At 39.5% G+C, this 15376-nt stretch overlaps 2 pseudogenes; both read left to right on the top strand.

Annotated features, from left to right (window-relative positions):
- The first annotated feature begins 3997 nt into the window (after positions 1–3997).
- LOC148162529 (small ribosomal subunit protein eS12 pseudogene) lies at positions 3998–4384 on the top strand (annotated as a pseudogene).
- Positions 4385–7622: 3238 nt separating this feature from the next.
- On the top strand, positions 7623–8370 carry LOC148162528 (melanoma-associated antigen B16 pseudogene; annotated as a pseudogene).
- The last annotated feature ends 7006 nt before the right edge of the window (positions 8371–15376 follow it).

Genomic DNA, 15376 nt, shown 5'->3' with positions numbered 1-15376 from the left:
GCACAGCTAGGCTTTTCTGATTCGAAAGCACCTGCCATTTCTACCCGACCATGTAGACCCTCAGCTGGTCTGCCCTCCACAAAATCACCACCGTACAGTTAGCTTTTCTGGAACATGGTTTTCATCACTTCAATTTCTCCAACAGTTTCCCGCATTTCCGGACACATCAAATGCACACACCTCTGCCTCGTTTTCAATGCCTTCCAAATCAGGCCTCGCTTAAATTTGAAAACTCTCCTGCTATCTCCCACCCAACAAGGATCTAGCCCAACCCATGCCATTCACATTGCTGTGATTCCTTCACTCAAGTCCTTTCAAATGAGACATACTTATTCATGACTCAATTCAAGTTTTTGCCCCTTTCCAGAAATCCCAACTACTCTCATCATTAATAATTTCTTCAACTAAGAGTACTGAAACCATTTTGTTTGGAAACCGATTTAACAAGGCAAGCGGAACCAGTATATTTGTCTCCATATCTATAAATAGTTTTATTTCATTTGTTAGCTACTCCATGAAAATACTGCTAATTGGGAAGTGTAAGATAGGAGTTATTAAAAAAAAAAAAGAACAATGTAGAATAGATTCCATTTTAAGTAATTATGAAGCTGATTTCCTTGATATTTTTTTCTTTCAGTTAAATGGCTCATGTTTTATTTTCTATTCAGTAACAAACACACCAGAATTCAGATAAAAATCCAACTATGAAAAAAACAGCACTATGATTTCTCCAAACATCTATTTCTTTTATACTGCTGTTCCTACAAGGAAGGATTTCAAAGCCCTTCCTCAAAATGAGGTATGCTGCTCCGCCTGATGGTCTTCAGGGAAGCTGGGCTTGCATTCCTCATATCCCAAAGCAATTCATTGCTTAGCACACTCAGGAAACTGCAATCCAATTAGTGGCAAATCACAAAGCCCACCGACGCCAGGATGAACAATCATCATTGTCCCGAAAAATGCTATTTATATCTCCCTTCTTCTGAACCTCAGACTATATAATTTTTTTTCCAGTAAAAACTGTTTGAGCCCTTGATTTGGAACCATTTATATCGAACTGAAGATCTCCACTTTTCCTAGATAACACCCCTACAAGCCTTGTTTGACTTGATCTCTAATTCTACAATGTCCAAAAGTGATTTCTAAAAGATAAATCAATAAAACATTTAGAAGACGATATAGAAAATACTCTCATGCCTTCAGGATGAGAAAAGGACTTCCTCAACAGAATGTAAAAAGTACTAACGTTAGGTAGAAGCTAGCTGTGAGCAGTGGAAGGAACACTGGAGGCAGAGTCCCAAGTTTTCCAAGGGGAATGAGAGAGACCTGAGCTGGAGGCAAGGCTGATAAATACGTTACACATTAGAACACCAGGGGCACAACATCCCCACCCTGTGGCTTCCAAGACCTTAGGGCTGACAGACCAAGAGCCATAGGAGCAGAGCATGCGCTCTCCCCTTCTACCTCTGCCCAGGTAACCCTTAGACTCATTATAATACGTTTGCATTAGGGGGGCTTTACATCTCTCAGTAAATTTGAGAAAGGGGGCTTCATTGAGATGTACAGAGGCCATGACAATTGCAGTACAAACTTTGTCAATGGCTGACAATGGGTGGAAGCAGCCTCCATAAGAGACCACCCCACTGTACCTCCCAGGTCCTCCCAGCTCAGAAAGATGCAATAACATCCAATCCCAAAACAACCTAGGGGCTGGTTCTACCTGGCAAACCTGCTTGCTCTCCCACCTGGAGAGTGTACTTTCGCTTAAATAAACTGCTTTGTGCTTGCTACTTTCCTTCTGGGTGTCTTTATCTGATTGCAGATCCTCGCTTAAATCTTTTCGTGGGGAATCCAAGAACTGAGACCTCTATTCACACAAGGCAGACCCTCATACCGCTAACAGTAACAGTAAAAGAAAAAACTGACAAATTTGATTCGATTGAAATTAAAAATGTACATTCATCAAAAGACACAGTTAAGACAGTAAAAATTCAAGCCACAGACCGGGAGGAGATATGTGTATACATAAAACTACAAATCAATGAGAAAAAAAACAATGCATTAAAAATAAAACAAAAAAATAAATAAATAAAACAAAAAAAAAATGAGCAGGAGCCCTGAACCAGTACCGCACAAAAGAGGAAATCCAAACAACAGACTTGTGAAAAGTAACAAATTTTATCAGTAATCCAAGAAACACAGATAAAAAATGCAATGAGATAGCACTAATCACCTATCAAAACAGTTAAATTCAAGACTCAAAATAACATGTTTGTGTAATGAAAAGCTTCATACATTACTGGTGGAGGAATTAAATTATTACCACCCCTTTGAGAAAATTTTTGGCATTGTCTACGAAAGTTGGAATATTCATCCTATGGAATAGCAGTCCACCCCTAAATATATAACTCAAAAGAAATATACGTGCCAAAGTGTCCATGGAAGCACTCAAAATGACCAAAACTTGGCTATAACTCAAATTGCCAGTAAAATGGATAAATTATGATATATTCTGTAATAGAACACTGTACAGAAATGAAAATAAATACCTCCATCTAACAATTTAGAAGAACTTTAAAAATACACTGTGGAACAAAGAAGCCAGAAAGAGAGAACTGTGTGATTTTGTTTACATAAAGTTCAAAACCCAGGCAAAACTAAACCATAAAGGGAAGGACAGTGGTTGCCTTTAGAGGAGAGGATTCATTGAGATGTACAGTTATGATCGGTGCATTTTTCAACATGTTATGTTAAACTTCAGTTAAAAATATATTAAAAATCCATAGCACTAGCAATTAGAAAATCATTGGATTTCTCAGAACATTTTCAAGAGAGTAATTTGGCTAAAAGGCAGGTTTCAAGTTTTTATATAAGGTGAAATTGAGAAGTAAAGGGAGGCAGTCAGTTGATCAACGTTGAAAAGAGGGAAGCAGCCAGCACGGGCTCATGCAGACTTACACAGTGCATCAGCCTGTTCCCGTGCACATTAGATTTGCTGATGACTCAATCTTTACTTTTGCTTTCATGAGAATCTTCACAAAGTCGCTCTGGTTCCTATGATTTAAATTAACCATAGTAACCATAAACTGAATAATGAACATTTATAACCCTATCTACAGAAACGAGAAGTATTGTCAGTTTTGAGATAGAAATGGCCAATATTGAGGGAAAAATAACTTTGACTCTGAATTAATATGACATCTAACTTAAAAGTTTGTTTCTAAAATAATGAATACTGAAAAGCAAGTTTTCATGATCAATACAGTTTATCTTAAGTTCCAATAGCAATATGTCTTCAGTATTCCTGTTCTGTTTTCCACATTCTGGGTAAGATGATTCAGCAACATTTGCTGTAATTAAAATCCTAATATAAATATAGGAAATACACTCCATTATAAAAGCTAATGCAGAGGCAAATGGAACAAAATAAATTTTCATTTAAAAAAGCAATTAATAAGAACTTTGCTGTCTGTGTTCCTAAGTCTGATTTCCTCATTAGAATTAGTTATTCAGTCTTCCATTTTGGAACTTGCTTACTTTCTTTTTATGCAACACAAAAAGCCATTATCATTTAATTAAAACTATACCATTAAATAGCTGACCTTTCACTTCATAAGACTTGGTGCTAAGTTTGATTCCAATTCCAAGTTTAAAGTGCACTTAGCTGAAGGCAGAGGTATGTCTGTGAGTCTCAGATTCAGGGAACTGGCTTGAACGCAGCCCTTTGTGAATTAAGGTTTTCTGCCTAAGTCACTGACTCGGACTGCACATCTTTAGGAATGGTGCCCCTTGGGAGGAATTGCTGCAACTCTAAGTCACAGATTTGATTGAGAGTGTTAAATCTCATGGGCAGGCACAAAGCTATCCAAGAAATATTCTGAAATACTGATTAAATTTGCAATTCCAGCTCTTTCCCTGCTGCCGCCAAGTTGCGCGGAGTCGGAAGGTCGTGTGCAGTCAAGATTCGGCTACACTTGTAATCCACCACCAGGCCGAGGAAGGCATTGCTGCTGGAGGTGTAATGGACGTTAACACTGCTTTACAAGAGTTGCTTAGATCTCCCTCATCCACCAGGGCCTAGCACGTGGAATTCACGGAGCTGCCAAAGCGTTAGACAAGCGCCAAGCCCGTCTTTGTGTGCTTGCATCCAACTGTGATGAGCCTATATGTCAAGTTGGTGGAGGCCCTTTGTGCTGAACACCAAATCAACCTAATCAAGGTTGATGACAACAAGAAACTAGGGGAATGGGTAGGCCTCTGTAAAATTGACAGAGAGGGAAAACCCGGTAAAGTGGTTGGTTGCAGTTGTGTGGTGGTTAAGGACTATGGCAAAGAGTCTCAGGTGAAGGATGTCATTGAGGAATACTTCAAATGCAAGAAATGAACAAATAAACTTGGTTCTTGTTAAAAAAAAATTTGCAATTCCACAGAATCATAATTTCTGAAAGTATTCTCCAAATGAAAGTCAAAGTTAAATGCATTCTGAAAATTTGCCAAAAGTGTAAGCTTAATAACTAACACAAACATTTTTTTTTAATTTTATAAGATTAAGATTACTGGTCAGAGGACATGATCATTTTCCTAGCTATAAATATACAGTCAAGTTACCATCCAAAAATATGAGTGGTAGGTTCTTTTCTGTGTGTTAGGTTCTTTTTTTATTTGGATTTTTGGCTCCTTTTGGTCTTTTAAATTACACTTAAATGTTAAGATGAAGCCATTGCCACAATACATTAACATATTCATCTCTCAAATACATGAAGCAAGATGTCTCCACAGCACCCTCCTAAGACTGCTACAGAGATCCTGAAACAGCCCTGATTCTGTTCCTTCTGAAACCTGGTGAGCAAATTCTTTTAACACATTCATGTTTTATTAGTCTGTTGCTTGCAACCAACAACTTCTACCTGATACATCTCCCCACGTGTAGAACACTTGCTGATAATTTACCTACCTTTCTATCTGGACCTTAAGCCACAAAACAGTAAAGGTGAATTAAGACAGACCCAAGACAGAGAAGGGTGAGCAAGTAAATGTTTGGCAATGGGGTTCCATTTCTTTGAAGATTTGACTTAAGTAGGGATGAATGGACTTGCAGAGTAATATCCTCAAAGAAACTGGCCTCTCTCATCCAGACATATAAAGGCTGAAAGGAGGTAAAATTTTAAAATAAAAATAAAAATTACTAAGGGTTTGGATTGTCTGAACATGAAAGAGATTGGGGCACTCGTTGAGAATAAAAGTAGTATAAAGATGAAAAAATAAAGTACTATTTTATAGAGTAGGCACTAAAAGAATACAATCTGTCATCTTAAAAGGAGCAAAATTTCAGAGTGATCAAGGCAAATAGTATAGTAGAAATTTTCATCAGAAAAATAATTTAATAAATTTTTCTGTTTTCCCAATAGTAGTAACATTTGGGTCACAATTTAGGAATTATTTATCTTTATATAGTCAGAGTCATTACCATTTATTTGAAAATAAAAATAGGCTTGACTCTTGTTAAACAGAAACAACAGGCTCAAAATGGAATCACTTGCTAAGTGCCATTGACTTAATCCCTAACCTAACTGCAGTTTCAGCCTGTCCCAAGAGCGGAATCCGAAACCAACCAGTGTGGAATTTCCTGATCAGCACTTGGGCGACAATCTGCATGATTAGACCTCCTGCCCTTTCCCCTAAGGGAAGGTGACCTTGTCTGAAACAATCTTTTCTTTTGCTAATAACTTCCTTGTCCCACCTCATTTCTGCCCATAAACACCTTCCATTTTGTAGACTCCTGGAAGCACTCTTGTATTTGTTAGATGGGATGTTGCCCGAGTCATGAATTGTTGAATAAAAGCAAATAGGTCTTAAACTTCACTAGGTTGGTTTTTGTCCTTTAATGTGGGTAATGTGAAAAAGAAAAAAATAGGTTAGAATATTTACAGAGGCTAAACCCACAAGGAATCCAGAGACTTGGGGGCATGCCACCTTACCCCAACTTCCTCTCTCCACACCAGCCCCTTGCTTAAATCTTTTCAGGGACCTCCCACTGCTCTTGTAATGATATCCCTATTTCCACAACACCTCGATACGGTCCCTGTCTGGCCCCTGTCTGTCGAGGATCACATCACACCACACTCTGTCTGACCCTCTACACCCCAGCCATGCTGCTTTCTTTCAGTTCCTCAATCATTCTGCTCCCTCTAAGCACAGTGCCTTTGTACATGCTCTCCTCCCACCTAAGGACTATCCTTCCTCTCCGCCCCCTCCCCCAAATTACTTCAGCATAGACACTGCTGCTCCGGGAAGACTTGCCTGCCCCAGCAACCAGGTTAGTTCCTCACTCTCCCAGAACTGTACTCACTCAGGCTGTAAGTGCACATTTATCTGTGTCATTATTTGATGTTAGTTCTTTTCTACGAGACTGTAACCTCCATGAGAGCAGGGACTGCATCTGGTCTTACTTGCCCTTTCATCCTCTGCAACTAAAGCTTGCTATGCAATAATTCCTTGACAAATTAAGGAGGAAGGAACCAATTCCCTTCATACCAATATCAGAGGCAGAATCCTGGGCTGGTGACCAGAGCTGTGAGTCTGTCTTACCTGCATATTTTTCCTGATACCCAGATATGAAGCTGAAAGAAATCTGTGCAGGGCAGCCTTCTATGGGTTCGCAGTTCTGCAAAGATCTACAGGACCTGATACAGGTGTAGGTAGCATTGCATGCAGTTCTCTCTCCTCACAGGATTTAGACAGACCCAGAATGTTTGTCCTGGTAACATGTGGATGACCTCGAATTACTGTTCCTCCACTCTCAGAGAAAGCACTGAGGGGCTGCCATGTACAAATAGGACATTTGTATCTTTGCATTTCTCCCTAGTGATACTGGAAGAAGGCAGGTAATGACAAAGTACTGTTTTGACATGTTTCTGTTTCTAATTCCATTAGGTTCCAGATCATATATCTAAAAATCGGTGCAGAGCCTGGTTCCAAGCAGGCTACCAAGAACAAAGAACAATTTAAAGAGGAAGAAGTACCTTGTTTCTCATAGAAAGTGGGATGAGCAAATGGAAAGGAATGGACAATGGAATGAAAAAATACTTGTTTTAAAAACAATAATGCAGAGCTTCCAGGTTGGTGAACATGTGGGGATTTGGGAGAGTGGCACACCTGGGGAGGGTGTGGAAGTTCCGTGCACTTCCCCCCGCCCCATTCCCTTCCACAACCCTCCCTGCCCCCTGCCCCATGCCTCTCTTTCACCTGGCTGTTCTTGAGTTGTATCCTTTTATAATAAACTAATGATCTATCTTTTATGTTCTTGAATGCCTCAAAATTGAAGAAGGCTTAGTTTATTTTATACATAACAGAACTGAGCCTTCTAGGATATTTTGATATCCCCAAGAAAATCTACATTCATTAGATTCCAAAAATTCAAGCTACACTGACTCAGTCTCAAGAAGACATCTTCTTCTGGGATATGACTGATAGTAAAAAAGCAGAGTTGCTGTACCATTTTATATTACCACCAGCAAAGTATGGGTGGATCTTCTCTGCATCGTTACCAACATTTGGCAGTGATTCCTCATTGCCCACCTTCCCATCCACACTCCTGCTCACTGCCATCCACCAGAGACATCATGCCTCTATCTCAGAAGAGTCCACGGTGCTTACATGATCTACCTCTTCAGACCTGAAGTGAGACCCAGTAAGACCCAGGGGATATACAGGTCTCCAAGGCTCTGGAGGAGACCTGTCTTTCCTCCCATCCTCTAAAGCCTGGCAATCTCAAGGAGGCTCCTGATGTTGGTAAAACTGGTACTCCAGAGAATCCTCAGAGTTTCCATTCATCTTCCAATGCCACCACAGCCACCTCATCAAGCACATCAGGTGCGGGATCCAAGAGCCAAGAAGAACTAAAATAGCACTTCACAGTCTGGGCTAGACCCCAAGAATGTGCCCAGATAAGAGAGTAGTAGATTCATTGGTCAACTTCATGCTGCTCAGCTATCGAATGAATGAACCAATGACAAAGGCAGATATGTTGAAGATTGTCATCAACAAGTATGAAAACCACGTCATTGAGATTGTCCTGAGAGCCTCTGATCCCATGGAGGTGATCTTTGGCCTTGATGTGAAGGAAGTAGATCTCATCAAATTGGGCCTCACATATGGTAGGGTGCTGCATGTTGAAAACGGTGGGCCTGAGACCAGCATCCTGATACTTATCCTGGGTATGATCTTCGTGAAGGACAGCTGTGTCACTGAAGGGAAGTCTAGGAAGTTCTGAATTTGATGGGGATGTATTCTGAGAGGAAGCACTTTGTCTTTGGGGAGACTAGGGTGCTCATCACCAAAGATTTCATGAAGGAAAAGTACCTGGAATAACAGTAGGTGGTTCCACAATGATCCTACACAATTGGAATTTCTATGAGGCCCAAGAGCCCACACTGAAACCACCAAGATGAAAATCCTAGAGTTTCTGGCCAGGGTTTATGGGACTAACCCAAGTTCTTTCACACATCATTCTGAGGAGACTCTGCAAGATGAAGAGAAAATCCAAGCCACAATTTCAGCTGGGGCTATGTCTACTTCTGAGGCCACTGCACAGGCTAGTGCCAAGTCTACCCTTCGCTCTTGCCTCTAGTGAAGCCAGAGGCAGATTCTTTATTTTGTTTGAAAAGGTCAGTTAGTGATCCTAGAATTTAGGTCTGAGGTAGGGCAGAAAGGAAAACAATGCATATTCCTCTATCTCCTACTTTAAATGTGTAAGTTGAAAGAAAAAAAAATTTTTTTGGAAAATGTATACTTTTTATTTTTTGATGCATTACTCAAATATTGTTTCTTTCATGTAGATTCAATTAGTTTCAAATTCTCCAAGCTTATGAATGATGTTGGTCACACATTTATTGCTATAAGGAGGCTTAATAGCAAGAGTTTTGTTTTGTAAAAGAAATTGTGAAACCATGCACCTTATTTTGTCATCCAGACTGAGAACATGGCACTGCTATAGGCATTTCCTCAGAAATGTGAAAGAAATCTGCTTTGAAACAGTAGAGATCAATAGAAAAAGAGAGAAGAAAATCTAAAAGATGCCCAAATCTTGGCATTCCTATCCTTATTTCATATTCCATAAAGTTAAAAGATACATACATGGATTTGCTTGGCTCTTTCAAGAATGTATGAGAAATAGATCTTAATAAACTAGAACTCATGCTTACTAGAAAAAAAGCAACACAGAATTTTAATTTTCTCTTGTAAAAATCTTAAAACATCGGAAATACAGCCATGAAAAGATATTGGGTTAAAATAAACACAGCAAGTTTTCCTGGTTTAGTAAATCAAATAGCAGTTAACTTTCTTCTATGGTACAGCTATTTCGGTAGAATGCATTTAACAATACCAGATGGAACCATTTATGCCTACACCTCAGCAAGTATACCTAGCAATTTTCATACAGCATTCATTTTCAAAGAGCAAGGGGAAAATAAACTAGTAGCTAAAAGCAGAAGAGAAAGCTGTCGGATTCAATGAGGGTTTTGCATTTGAATAGTTGGTGTGAATCTTTGACTTTAAGTGTGTACTCAGGGAACATGAAAAGATTCCTATCTTAAGTAAAGATACCTTAGGTTGCCAAATATATTTTTTTTCCTCTTTAAAGCCCAGAAATGTTATGCAAAATTTTCATTTGAATTTCAGGCAAAATTTCAAAAGCTTTAAAAAACAATCACCAATCTATTCCTCCAATCTGCAGGGGAATAAAATGTAAAGACTTCTCTGAACTTTCAGGGCGCCTGGGTGGCTCAGTCGGTTAAGCGTCTGCCTTTGGCTCAGGTCATGATCCCGGGGTCCTGGGATCGAGTCCCGCATCGGGCTCCCCGCTCAGCGGGGAGTCTGCTTCTCCTTCTCCTCCCTGCTTGTGCTCTCTCTCTTGCTACCTCGATCTTTCGCTCTCAAATAAATAAATAATAAATCTATCTTTTAAAAAAAGACTTTTCTTAACTTTCATCTCTATTATCAATAGTGACTGGATCCTGCAGGATTTGAATTGTTTTCATCCATACCTTGAAACGAGGTTGCAAATGTATGTAATATGTATTTACTTTCTTCTCTCACTAGGTCATGAGCCCTCTGAGGGTGGGGATTATCCCAGTCATGACTGTATTGGGCACTCAAGGCCGGGCATACAGCAGGTGGGCAACGTACTTGCTGGTTTCATCAATGCGTACACAACTGTTCATGCTGAGAAAAATTATATTTATATAAAATATATATATTATCTTATATATTATATAAATTATTTTATATTACATAAAATATATTTATATCCTAAAATCTCTTCCATATCTTCTGTAGCTGTATGTATTTAATATCTAGCATAGAGCATTCATTTGAATTAGACCAAGCGCCTAAAATGCACTTCATCCCCTGCAATTCTCAGTGCTTACTGAGATGTGCAGATGGCTAGAAGTAGCCTTTTGTGAGAAGTGGGAGAGGGAGAAGAGACCATGGACTGGAAAGGAAGACTGTCCACCTGGAGGAGGAGCTGATGGTTGTGATGGAAACATACATATGTACCCCACTGCTTTAAGTCTAGTAGGTCCACACCACTCAACTGAATATAGTTTCCATAGGCGGAGGATACCTGATATAACCTGTCATTCAGCGGACCTTGTGGAAGAGTCATTCGTTATTCTAAAATAATCTGGAACTAGGCAGACAGTGGATTACAAAACAAGATCCTGCCCTTGGGGGCTTATGTCCTAGATAACTGGTAGTTTGGGGCAGAATTTAAGAAGCCCATCCCACAAACCAGATGAAAAAAACAACAAAAAAGAGCAATGAGCACTCAGCACTGCCAATAGGAAAGGGTCCCAAACTCAGACCCTACATTTTGAGAAACATTATCTTAAACCAGAACCATTTGTAACAAAGTGAAAAAATGTCAGGAATCAACATGCTCTATAGCCTCTTGAGAAAACAGTACAGAAGAAAGAAACTGCTGAAGAAAGCAGACAAAATTCTGAGAAACAAATAAAACAAACTATTAACCCGACATTGAGGGACCAGGCAGTCAGTGTGGAAATCCGTGAGAAAAAGAAAAACACCCTAAGACGAATCCTTCTTGCCTATTATCGGTGAATAGAGTATTACCGGTGAATAGAGATTGAGCCCACGCTGAAAGAATCACACAGACTCTGCCCTTTAAAAATGTCTACCAGCAGAAGAAAGGCAAAGAGGGTGTAAGGAAAAATGTTTTAAGGATAATGATCTTGACAACACGTACAAACTTGACCAGATGGGAGAAAAATGAGAGTAAGGGAGAGCCTGAGGCCATGGAGCCTGTGCATCAGATCAGAAAGAGAGCTCTCCCAGGAAAAAATATAGTCCCCAAGTTGTAGAGTGACTTCTGTGTGGGTTTGGAACATAACTTTAGGTTAAAAGAACAGACTGGATATAGCTGCCCAGGCCTGAGGCTCCTTCCCTCCCCAGGCCCTCAGACCTCGGTGTGGATGCTAACAGCTTGAAAAAAATTAATGAAGCCTATTTCACCATAACAGTGAATATTTTTTAAGTAGCTTAAATTCTCCTCATCTATTAGAGCGTTTACTTGTCATAGAAATCAGCCATTTGGGGAGTGTTGAAGTCTGTAACATCCACAAAATGCTTATTAGTTGGGCATATTTTACAAACCTATTAAAGAAAAAAGACATCTCAACTGTATTAATGGGAATTGTTAACACTTCATTAATGATGCCTAAATGCAATGATCATTTACTGAACAAAAGTGTGAGAAATTTTTCTCTCAAAAGTCATTACTGTTTTAAGTTTGTTTATGGTGACTAATTGTATACTTATTATTATACAAAGTCTATTTCTGTGATACAAAAAGCTGTTTTACAATTACAAGCAATCTAACAAATGAATATGAATAATTTGCTGGTAACATAAGCATCTAGTGATTAGTCTTTTAATCAGGCTCATTGCTTCATTGCAGTAAGAAACGTAACTGTTCAGAAATATAGAGAAGAAATTTTTTACACCCACGGTTACTAACTTTTTCAGACAGCAACAGGTTGAATTTTTCTACTTATAACTCAATAAAAGCAAAGTAAGCTGTTTTATTAATTGGAGTGAGGATTCCAGCAGCCAGGGGTTATGATTGGATAGTTTTAATAACTCTCCATTCCTCTGCATTGTCAAAGGGTATTCATTTAATTCTATTACTTTTGAGTCCATGAAACCTACACAAGGGAACATTTTCTCTTGTTTTTCCACATGTCTCTCTTCTAGTGATTGAGAACATTGTTGCTGGTATTCCATAACTCTCCATTCTGGCAATTATTAAATATCAAAATTAAGGTCAAATCTGATGCTCCAAGTACTCATTAATTCAAGTTGGAATGTTTCATGTTGGGGTGGCTTCTTATTCTTTATATTACTACTATTAGTGTGTGTGTGTGTGTGTGTGTGTGTGTGTGTGTGTGTGTATGAGAGAGAAAGAGAGGAAAGAGCATCCTTTTATAACACATCTGAAAACTGGAGAGTTACTTAGACTTTGAAGATAAATTTCAAATTCTATGAAGTCATGGAAAAGGTCAGTGTGTGTGTGTTAATATGGAAAGATCTTTTTAAGATTTTATTTATTTATTTGACAGAGAGAGACACAGCGAGAGAGGGAACACAAGCAGGGAGAGTGGGAAAGGGAGAAGCAGGCTTCCCACGGAGCAGGGAGCCCAATGCGGGGTTCGATCCCAGGACCCTGGGATCACGACCTGAGCCAAAGGCAGACACCCAACAACTGAGCCACCCAGGTGCCCCAATATGGAAAGATCTTTAAAACATACTGTTAAGAAAGCAAGTTGCAAAATGTATTATATCTTCCTGTCTGGATTTGAGTACTTTTAAAGTGTATGAATCCTCTTGTATTAACTACCTGTTTATACCTCCTGGAAGGATATATCCAAAACTCCTACTGGCGAAAGGACTGGAAGTCAGCAGCATAAATATGATTCACCTCTCATCCCTGATTCCCAGTCTCTCTGGGCCTTTCTACCCCTCTCTCTTCCCCTTGTCAGTTTCCTTTACTTTTCTACTTCCTATCCTCAAATGCTAAATGTTGGTAAGCCCCAGAGCCTATGCAAAGCTCCCTTCTCTTCTCCACTCTCCATTAATGACCTCTTTCAGGACCATGGCTTTCAATATCCTCAAATGCTTATGACTCTCAAGTCAAAATTTCTATTCCTTATATCTTCCAGGAAATTTTGAATTGTATAGCAAGTAGGCCACTTAATGTAACCACATGACTGACTAATGGCATTTCAAACTTAATTTGACCAAAAAAAAAAAAAATAGAACTCTTGTTTTTACCATTGAGTCCTTTCCAGCTGAACAAATTAAACCGCTATTCCCCCAATTACTGAAGCCAAAATCCGGGAATTATCCTTGATCTCTCTTTTTTAATTACACCCAATATTCAATTTATCAAGGAGAGCTTCCAGTTTTATCTTTAAAATTTCCTATCCCCACCCATTTTCTTCCATCTCTTTGACAATAGTTCCCATCTAAGCAACTACCATATCTCATGTGAACCTCTTATAAGACTCCTTGCTCCTGCTCATTTCCCTACAGCCCATTTCTCCCATGCTACCCACAATGACCCAACTTTTTCTCTTTCTCTGCCTAACACACTCCAATGGCTTCCCCTTGCTCCTGGAAAATATCTTTACTTCCTACACTGGCTGGAAAGCCCTACACACCTGGGCCCTGCTTAGCTCTATGATCTCATCTTAGACTGTTCCATCCCTTTTCCACTCAGTTCCATTCACACTGGCTTTCTTTTGTTTCCTCAAATAGACCAAGCATGTTCCTACTCTTGCACCTTTCCATTAGCTGTTTCTTCTATAGAAAATCTTCTTTTTTCTTGTCATTCAAACCTGTAACAGAGACTAATACTCAGAAGTAGAGTGTTGCCATAACAAGAGCCTAAAATGTCCTATTGATTTAGCTGTATGATGGCAAGAATAAAGGACACTAAAAATCTGGTGACTCTTGCTATGCCACAGCAAAACTTTTGGTAACAGTGTCTCCTGTGATAATTTAGAAGACAAATCATATGCTTATCATGCTAACAACTCTAAGGGAAGCAGGAAAAAAAAAAAAAAAGGCCAGAACATCACTATGCATTTGCAGCTCCTTGCCTCTTTTTGGCAAGTTATTACAAGAGAGATGAGATCAGGCAAGGACTGGCCGGTTTGCAAGAGGTAAAAGGATAGAATATCTACAGGTCTGGGGCTTGACAGGGTTGGAAAACTTTAACAGTGTCAGCAAATCCTAAACAACAGAAGATAAGATTGTTTTTGCTCATAACCTTTTTTAAAAACCTTACATGAATCCAAAGGGATAAAGCAATGATTCTCAACTGGGCACAGTTTAGCGCCCCCCAGGGAATAGTTGGCAATGTTGAGAGACACTTTTGGTTCTTGCACCTGAGAGAGAGGGAACTACCAGCATCTGGTGAGTAGAGTCCGGGGATACTGCTAAACATCCTTCAATGGACAGGACAGCCCCACATGGTACAGACCTAACCAAGACCTGAAACCATGAAACTCTTACAAAAAAACATGGTGAAAAACTTCCTTGACATTGGTCTTGGCAATGATTTTATGGATATGACACACACAGCACAAGCAACAAAGCAAAAATAAACAAGGGGGACTACCTCAAACTAAAAAGCTTCTGCACAGCAAAACAATCAACAAAATGAAAAGGCAACCTGAAGAATGCGAGAAAATATTTGTAAACCACATATCTGCAAGAGGTTAACAACCAAAAGTAACTCATACAACTCAAAAGCAAAATCACCACCATTATCATTATCATCATCTTCATCTAATCAAAAATGGGCAAAGAGAGGGCCTGGGTGGCTCAGTCGGTTGAGCATCTGCCTTCGGTTCAGGTCATGATCCTGGGGTCCTGGGATCGAGCCCCAAGTCGGGCTCTCTGCTCAACAGGGAGTCTGCTTCCCCCTCTCCCTTTGTGCTCTCTTCCTCTTCCTCTGTGCTCTCCCTCTCAAATAAATAAATAAAATCTTTAAAATAAGAAAAGGATCTCCTAATGGCCAACAAGTACATGAAAAAGTGCTCGACACCACTAATCGTCAGAGAAAATCGTCGCACACCAGTTAGAAGGGCTAAAATCAAGAAGACGGGATATTAAGGACTGGTGGGGGTGTGAAGGAAAGGAAACACTGTCACTGCAGGTGGGAATGTAAACTAGTACAGCCACTATGGAAAAGAGTATGGGGGTTTCTCAAAAAATTAAAAATTGAACTACCATATGATCCAGCCAACCCACTTCTAGGTATGTATTCAAACAAAATCCAGTCACTACC

Source organism: Eumetopias jubatus, unplaced genomic scaffold, assembly GCF_037043125.1.
Source record: "Eumetopias jubatus isolate StellerSeaLion01/CBP00866 unplaced genomic scaffold, mEumJub1_p1.0 scaffold_14, whole genome shotgun sequence".
Lineage (NCBI taxonomy): Eukaryota > Metazoa > Chordata > Mammalia > Carnivora > Otariidae > Eumetopias > Eumetopias jubatus.
This window is presented reverse-complemented; position numbering and strand designations above follow the sequence as displayed.